The sequence below is a fragment of the Hordeum vulgare genome, chromosome 4H (genome assembly GCF_904849725.1).
Source record: "Hordeum vulgare subsp. vulgare chromosome 4H, MorexV3_pseudomolecules_assembly, whole genome shotgun sequence".
In the NCBI taxonomy this organism is placed as follows: domain Eukaryota; kingdom Viridiplantae; phylum Streptophyta; class Magnoliopsida; order Poales; family Poaceae; genus Hordeum; species Hordeum vulgare.
The window spans coordinates 61,729,381-61,738,761 of NC_058521.1; positions in this window are offsets into that span (position 1 = coordinate 61,729,381).

Sequence of the window (9,381 nt, forward strand, 5' to 3'; positions counted from 1 at the left end):
CAGCCCGACCACATACCTTCACGGTTTTTCCTCTAGATCGCGTTTCTGCGGAGCTCGGGCGGAGCCCTGCTGAGATTAGATCACCACCAACCTGCAGAGCGCCATCATGCTGCCGGAGAACTCATCTACCTCTCCGTCTCTCTTGCTGGATCAAGAAGGTCGAGATCATCGTCGAGCTGTACGTGTGCTGAACGCGGAGGTGCCGTCCGTTCGGCACTAGATCGGAGCGGATCGCGGGACGGATCGCGGGACGGTTCGTGGGACGGTTCGCGGGGCGGATCGAGGGACGTGAGGATGTTCCACTACATCAACCGCGTTTATTAACGCTTCTGCTATGCGATCTACAAGGGTACGTATTTCTGAAATTCCCCTCGTAGATGGACATCACCATGATAGGTCTTCGTGCTCGTAGGAAAATTTTTGTTTCCCATGCGACGTTCCCCAACAGTGGCATCATGAGCTAGGTTCATGCGTAGATGTCATCTCAAGTAGAACACAAAAGATTTGTGGGCGGTGATGTTCGATTTTGTGCCCTCCTTAGTCTTTTCTTGATTCCGCGGTATTGTTGGATCGAAGCGGCTCGGACCGACATTACTCGTACGCTTACAAGATACTGGTTTCATCTCTACGAGCAACTCCGTTGCTCAAAGATGACTGGCGAGTGTCGGTTTCTCCAACTTTAGTTGAATCGGATTTGACCGAGGAGGTCCTTGGATGAGGTTAAATAGCAATTCATATATCTCCGTTGTGGTGTTTGCGTAAGTAAGATGCGATCCTACTAGATACCCATGGTCACCACGTAAAACATGCAACAACAATTAGAGGACGTCTAACTTGTTTTTGTAGGGTATGCTTGTGATGTGATATGGCCAACGATGTGATGTGATATATTGGATGTATGAGATGATCATTTTGTAATAGTTAATATCGACTTGCACGTCGATGGTACGGCTACCGGCAGGAGCCATAGGGTTGTCTTTAAACTAATGATTGTGCTTGCAGATGCGTTTACTATATTTCTAGGATGTAGCTTTAGTACTAATAGCATGAGTAGCACGACAACCCCGATGGAGACACGTTGATGGAGATCATGGTGTGGCGCCGGTGACAAAGAAGATCGTGCCGGTGCTTTGGTGATGGAGATCAAGAAGCACGTGATGATGGCCATATCATGTCACTTATGAATTGCATGTAATGTTAATCCTTTTATGCATCTTATTTTGCTTAGAACGACGGTAGCATTATGAGGTGATCTCTCACTAAAATTTCAAGACGAAATTGTGTTCTCCCCGACTATGCACCGTTCCTACAGTTCGTCGTTTCGAGACACCACGTGATGATCGGGTGTGATAGACTCAACGTTCACATACAACGGGTGCAAAACAGTTGCGCAGGCGGAACACTCGGGTTAAGCTTGACGAGCCTAGCATGTGCAGACATGGCCTCGGAACACATGAGACCGAAAGGTCGATCATGAATCATATAGTTGATATGATTAGCATAGGGATGCTTACCACTGAAACTATCCTCAACTCACGTGATGATCGGACTTGATCTAGTGGAATTGGATCATGAACCACTCAAATGACTAGAGAGATGTACTTTTTGAGTGAGAGTTTAGCAAGCAATTTGATTAAGTTAAACTCTAATTATCTTGAACATAGTCTAAGTCTACTTTTAATATATTTGTGTTGTAGATCATGGCTCACGAGACAGTCACCCTGAATTTTAATACGTTCCTAGAGAAAGCTAAGTTGAAAGATGATGGAAGCAACTTTGTAGACTGGGCTCGTAATCTTAAGTTGCTCCTGCAAGCTGGGAAGAAGGATTATGTCCTTAATGCTGCGCTAGGAGATGAACCACCCGCTATGGCTGACCAAGATGTTAAGAACGCTTGGTTAACACGTAAGGAGGACTACTCGGTAGTTCAATGTGTAGCCTTGTATGGCTTAGAGCCGGGACTTCAACGTCGCTTTGAGCGTCATGGAGCATATGAGATGTTCCAGGAGTTGAAGTTTATCTTTCAGAAGAACGCCCGGATTGAGAGGTATGAGACCTCCGATAAATTCTATGCTTGCAAGATGGAGGAGAATTCGTCGGTGAGTGAACATGTGCTCAAAATGTCTGGGTACTCAAACCGTCTAGCTGAGCTGGGGATTGAACCCCCGCAAGAGGCTATCACTGACAGAATTCTTCAATCACTGCCGCCAAGCTATAAGGGCTTTGTGTTGAACTACAACATGCAAGGGATGAACAAGTCACCCGGCGAGTTGTTCGCGATGCTGAAAGTCACAGAGTGAGAACTCCGTAAAGAGCATCAAGTGTTGATGGTGAATAAGACCACTAGTTTCAAGAGAAATGGCAAAGGAAAGAAGGGTAGTTCGAAGAAGAGCGGCAAGCCTGTTGCCAATCTGACGAAGAAACCCAAACTGGACCTAAGCCTGAAACGGAGTGCTATTATTGTAAGGGTATGGGTCACTGGAAGCGCAACTGCCCCAAGTATCTGGCTGATAAGAAGGCGGCCAAAGAAAAATCAGGTATATTTTATATACATGTTATTGATGTGTACCTAACCAGCTCTCGTAGTAGTGCCTGCATATTCGATACCGGTTGTGTTGCTCATATTTGCAACTCGAAACAGGAAATGCGGAATAAGCGAAGGCTGGCGAAGGATGAAGTGACGATGCGCGTGGGAAATGGTTCCAAGGTTGATGCAATCGCCGTCGGCACAGTTTCACTTCAGTTACCATCAGAATTAGTTATGAATTTAAATAATTGTTATTTAGTGCCTGCGTTAAGCATGAACATTATATCTGGATCTGGTTTATTGCGAGACGGTTACTCGTTTAAGTCAAAGAATAATGGTTGTTCTATTTCTATGAGTAATATCTTTTATGGTCATGCACCCAATGTGAGAGGATTGTTCATATTGAATCTTGATAGTGATAATACACATATATATAACATTGAGACCAAAAGAGTTAGAGTTAACAATGATAGCGCCATGTTTTTATGGCACTGCCGTTTAGGTCATATTGGTGTAAAGCGCATGAAGAAACTCCATACCGATGGACTTTTGGAGTCACTTGATTTTGATTCACTTGACACGTCCGAACCATGCCTCATGGGCAAGATGACCAAAACTCCGTTCTCCGGAACAATGTAGCGTGCAAGTGACTTGTTGGAAATCATACATACCGATGTGTGTGGTTCGATGAGTGTGGAGGCACGCGGCGGATATCGTTATTTTCTCACCTTCACTGACGATTTGAGTAGATATGGTTATGTCTACTTGATGAAACACAAGTTTGAAACATTAGAAAAGTTCAAGCAATTTCAGAGTGAAGTTGAAAATCATCGTAACAAGAAGATCAAGTTCCTACGGTCTGATCGTGGGGGTGAATATCTGAGTTTCGAGTTTGATGCTCACTTAAGACAATGTGGAATTGTTTCACAGTTGACACCGCCTGGAACACCACAGTGTAATGGTGTGTCCGAACGTCGTAATCGTACTTTATTAGAGATGGTGCGATCTATGATGTCTCTTACCGATTTGCCGTTATCGTTTTGGGGTTATGCATTAGAAACAACTGTATTCACTTTAAATAGGGCACCATCAAAATCCGTTGAGACGACACCATACGAACTGTGCTATGGCAAAAGACCAAAGTTGTCGTTTCTTAAAGTTTGGGGATGTGATGCTTATGTCAAAAAGCTTCAGCCTGAAAAGCTAGAACCCAAAGCGGAAAAGTGCGTCTTCATAGGTTACCCAAAAGAGAGAGTTGGGTACACCTTCTATCTCAAATCCGAGGGCAAAGTGTTTGTTGCTAAAAACGGAGCTTTTCTCGAGAAGGAGTTTCTCTTGAGAGAATTGAGTGGGAGGAAGATAGAACTTGATGAGGTTGTCGAACCTCTCATCCCTCTGGATGGTGGCGCAGGGCAAGGGGAAACCCCTGTCGTTGCGACGCCGGTTGAGGAGGAAGTTAATGATGATGATCATGAAACTCCAGGTCAAGTTCATGTCGAACCTCGCAGGTCGACGAGACCGTATACTACTCCAGAGTGGTACGGTAATCCCGTCTTATCAATTATGTTGTTGGACAACAATGAGCCTGCGAATTATGAAGAAGCAATGGTGGGCCCTGATTCCAACAAATGGCTGGAGGCCATTGATACGTCTCAAACGTATCTATAATTTTTGATGATTTCACGCTGTTATCTTGTCTTCTTTGGATGTTTTATGTTTATTTTTATTTTTTGGGACTAACTTATTAATTTAGTGCCAAGTGCCAGTTCCTGTTTTTTTTCGTGTTTTTGACTCTTTTCATATCTGATTTTGGAACGGAGTCCAAACGGAATAAAAACCCCGAAATGATTTTTTCCCGAACGGAAGAAGATCAGGGGGCCTTTGGGCCAAGCCAGGTGGGCTCCATGGAGCCCACAAGCCCCCACTCCGCCACCAGGGGGAGGCGGCGATGGGCAGGCTTGTGGCCTCCCTGGCCGCCCCCTGACCTAGATATTGGCCTATATATTCCCAAATATTCCACAAAAAATCAGGGGAGCCTCGAAAATACTTTTCCGCCGCCTCAAGCTTCCGTTTCCGCGATATCTCATCTGGAGACCCTTCCCGGAGCCCTGCCGGAGGGGACTTTGGAGTTGGAGGGCTTCTTCATCATCCTCATCGCCCCTCCAATGACTCGTGAGTAGTTCACTTCAGACCTACGGGTCCGTAGTTAGTAGCTAGATGGCTTCTTCTCTCTCTTGGATCTTCAATACAAAGTTCTCCATGATCTTCATGGAGATCTATCAGATGTAATCTTCTTTGGCGGTGTGTTTGTCGAGATCCGATGAATTGTGGATTTGTGATCAGATTATCTATGATATATATTTGAGTCTTTGCTCATTTCTTATATGCATGATTTGATATCCTTGTAAGTCTCTCCGAGTCTTGGGTTTTGTTTGGCCAACTAGATCTATGATTCTTGCAATGGGAAAAGTGTTTGGTTTTGGGTTCTACCATGTGGTGACCTTTCCGAGTGACAGTAGGGGCAGCAAGGCACACATCAAGTAGTTGCCATCAAGGGTAAAAATATGGGGGTTTTATCATTGGTTTGAGATTATCCCTCTACATAATGTCATCTTGCTTAAGGTGTTACTCTGTTCTTATGGACTTAATACACTAGATGCATGCTGGATAGCGGTCGACGTGTGGAGTAATAGTAGTAGATGCAGAAAGTATCGATCTACTTGTTTTGGACGTGATGCCTATAGATATAATCATTGCATAGATATCGTCACGACTTTGTGCGGTTCTATCAATTGCCCGACAGTAATTTGTTCACCCACCGTCTACTTGCTTTCATGAGAGAATCCAATAGTAAACACTACGGCCCCGGGTCTATTCACATCCATCGTTTACACCTCCGCTTTTACTTTGCTTTGTTACTTTGTTGCTTTCAGTTCTCACTTGGCAAACAATCTATAAGGGATTGATAACCCCTTCATAGCGTTGGGAGCAAGCTTTTGTGTTTGTGCAGGATCTTGAGATACTCCTCCACTGGATTGATACCTTGGTTCTCAAACTGAGGGAAATACTTACCGTCGCTGTGCTACATCACCCTTTCCGCTTCAAGGGAACACCAAAGCAAGGCTCCAAGGCCACGGGGGAAATCCTTTGCATGCTTGCCTAGGAAGTCCCTTAAGGCGTAGCCGTAGCTGAAGGATTCCTGGTGTCGTGGACACACGTGTTTCTGGCGCCATTGGAAGGACTTTTGTGCATTAGCATAGCTGACATCAGAAGCATTTCTGGTGCCGTTGCCGGGGAGGACAAATCAAGATCTATCCAAGTAGGTCTCACAAACTCTTCTCTTGCATTTACTTTTGTTGCCAGTTGCCTCTCGTTTTCCTCTCCCCCACTTCACATTTGCCGTTTTCATTTTCCTTTCTCCTTCGCCGTTTTCTTTTGCCTTTTTGCTGTTTTCTTTTGCCCATTTCACTCTCTCTTCCTGCTCGTTTGTGTGTGAGATAGTCTATCAATGGCTAGACCCACCACTCCAAACGACACCCCTGAAAATGAAGTTCTCAATTTCAGGCAGAATGAGGAAGAAAATTTGAAGGACGCTTGGTACAGGATTTGCAATGCTCAAAGTAGATCTACTCGTAAGCAATCGATTACCGTCCTCCTTCGCAGTTTCTATGTTGGAATTTCTCCTTGGAATAGGTATATCCTTGATACCATTGTAGGCGGGAACTTCTTGGGGAGCCATACTATTGACTCCTACAGAGCTATCATTAATTTGGTAGGCTCGCCCCCGCTCATGGTTAATGGAACTATCTTGACCTTGGAACACGTGATGCAAAGGCTTGACGCTATTGAAAACAAAATTGCCATAGTTGAACTTATTTAGGGTTTGGATAGAAAGATCCACAATCAAATTACTCAGTACGGATCCAAAGTGGGAAACTTTTTGAAAAATTTAAAGGAGAAGGAACTTATAGTTAATGATTCTTCTAGAATTGGCAAATTAGAAGATGTCATAACCAACTTGGGTTCCACTTTTGCCGCTGTGCAAAATACTCCAAATCTTACTCTCAAAAAGACCGTCAAGCCTGTTTTTGTTCCTGAAGTTAGTGGTGAGTCATCTAATAAATATGAAAATCTTAAGATGATAAATGATCACACTACCTATGGTTTGAGCACCAAAGATGACTATACGTGATTTCATCACCTTTCGCCTAGCTAAGGGCGTGAAACAAAAGCGCTTGTTGGGAGGCAACCCAACAAATCTATCCTTTTTCTTTCTGTTTTGTGTTTCCCACACTTTCATAATTCTGTTATGATTGTGTTTTTTGTGTTTCTTTTTGCGTTTGTGCCAAGCAAAACCGTTACGATTAGTCTTGGGGATGATCGTTTGGTCATGGTGGAAAAGACAGAAACTTTCTGCTCACGAAAACAATTTTCATTTTTTTCTGTAAGAGCTTTTGAGTTGATTATTTTTGCTGCTGATTGCTACGCAAATTCTTCAGACTGTAGGAGTGGATCACTGGACGGCGGTCAAGAATATCCTGAAGTACCTGAAAAGGACTAAGGAGATGTTTCTCGTGTATGGAGGTGACGAAGAGCTCGCCGTAAAAGGTTACGTCGATGCAAGCTTTGACATAGATCCGGATGACTCTAAGTCACAGACTGGATATGTATTTATTCTTAATGGGGGTGCGGTAAGCTGGTGCAGTTCCAAGCAAAGCGTTGTAGCTGATTCTACATGTGAAGCGGAGTACATGGCTGCCTCGGAGGCGGCTAAGGAGGGTGTCTGGATGAAGCAGTTCATGACGGATCTTGGAGTGGTGTCGAGCGCACTGAATCCAATAACCATGTTTTTTGACAATACGGGTGCCATTGCCTTAGCAAAGGAACCACGGTTTCACAAGAAGACCAGACACATCAAATGACGCTTCAACCTCATCCGCGACTACGTCGAAGGGGAGGACGTAAATATATGCAAAGTGCACACGGATCTGAATGTGGCAGACCCGCTGACTAAACCTCTTCCACGGGCAAAGCATGATCAACACCAAAACTGTATGGGTGTTAGATTTATTTCCCTGCAGGCAATGATAAATAAGTTATTATTATAATTCCTGAATCAAGATAATCGTTTATTATCCATGCTATAATTGTATTGAATGAAGACTTTGATACATGTGTGGATACATAGACAAAACACTATCCCTAGCAAGCCTCTAGTTAGCTAGCCAATTGATCAAGGATAGTGAGGGTCTTCTGACTATGTACAAGGTGTTGTTGATTGATAACTGGATCACATCATTGGGAGAATCATGTGATGGACTAGACCCAAACTAATAGACGTAGCATGTTGATCGTGTCATTTTGTTGCTACTGTTTTCTGCGTGTCAAGTATTTGTTCCTATGACCATGAGATCATATAACTCAGTGACACCGGAGGAATGCTTTGTGTCTATCAAACGTCGCAATGTAACTGGGCGACTATAAAGATGCTCTACAGGTATCTCCGAAGGTGTTTGTTGAGTTAGTATGGATCGAGACTAGGATTTGTCACTCCGTGTGACGGAGAGGTATCTCGGGGCCCACTCGGTAATGCAACATCGCACACAAGCCTTGCAAGCAATGTGACTTAGTGTAAGTCATGGGATCTTGTATTACGGAATGAGTAAAGAGACTTGCTGGTAAACGAGATTGAAATAGGTATGCAGATACTGACGATCGAATCTCGGGCAAGTAACATACCGAAGGACAAAGGGAATGACATACGGGATTATATGAATCCTTGACACTGAGGTTCAAACGATAATATCTTCGTATAATATGTAGGATCCAATATGGGCATCCAGGTCCCGCTATTGTATATTGACCGAGGAGTCCCTCGGGTCATGTCTACATAGTTCTCGAACCCGCGGGGTCTGCACACTTAAGGTTCGACGTTGTTTTATGCGTATTTGAGTTATATGGTTGGTTACCGAATGTTGTTCAGAGTCCCGGATGGGATCACGGACGGCACAAGGGTTTCCGGAATGGTCCGGAGACGAAGATTGATATATAGGATGACCTCATATGATTACCGGAAGGTTTTCGGAATTACCGGGAATGTACGAGGAATGACGAATGGGTTCCGGATGTTCACCGGGGGGGCAGCCCACCCCGGGGAAGCCCATAGGCCTTAGGGGTGCTGCACCAGCCCTTAGTGGGCTGGTGGGAAAGCCCAAGAGGGCCCCTGCACAGGATAATAAGAAATCAAAGAGAAAAGAAAAAAAAGGGGAAGTGGGAAGGAAGGGAAGGACTCCACCTTCCAATCCTAGTTGGACTAGGATTGGAGGAGGAATCCTCCTCCCCCCCTTCGGCCGACCCCTTTGGGGCTCTTTGAGCCTCAAGGCAAGGCCCCTCCCCTCCCACCTATATATACGGAGGTATTAGGGCTGATTTAAAACAACTTTGCCACAGCAGCCCGAACACATACCTCCACGGTTTTTCCTCTAGATCGTGTTTCTGCAGAGCTCGGGCAGAGCCCTGCTGAGATTAGATCACCACCGACCTCCGGAGCGCCGTCACGCTGCCGGAGAAGTTATCTACCTCTCCGTCTCTCTTGCTGGATCAAGAAGGCCGAGATCATCGTCGAGCTGTACTAGATCGGAGCGGATCGTGGGACGGATCGCGGGACGGTTCATGGGACGGTTCGCGGGGCGGATCGAGGGACGTGAGGGCGTTCCACTACATCAACCGCGTTTATTAATGCTTCTGCTGTGCGATCTACAAGGGTACGTAGATCTGAAATCCCCCTCGTAGATGGACATCACCATGATAGGTCTTCGTGCGCGTAGGAAAATTTTTGTTTCCCATGCGACGTT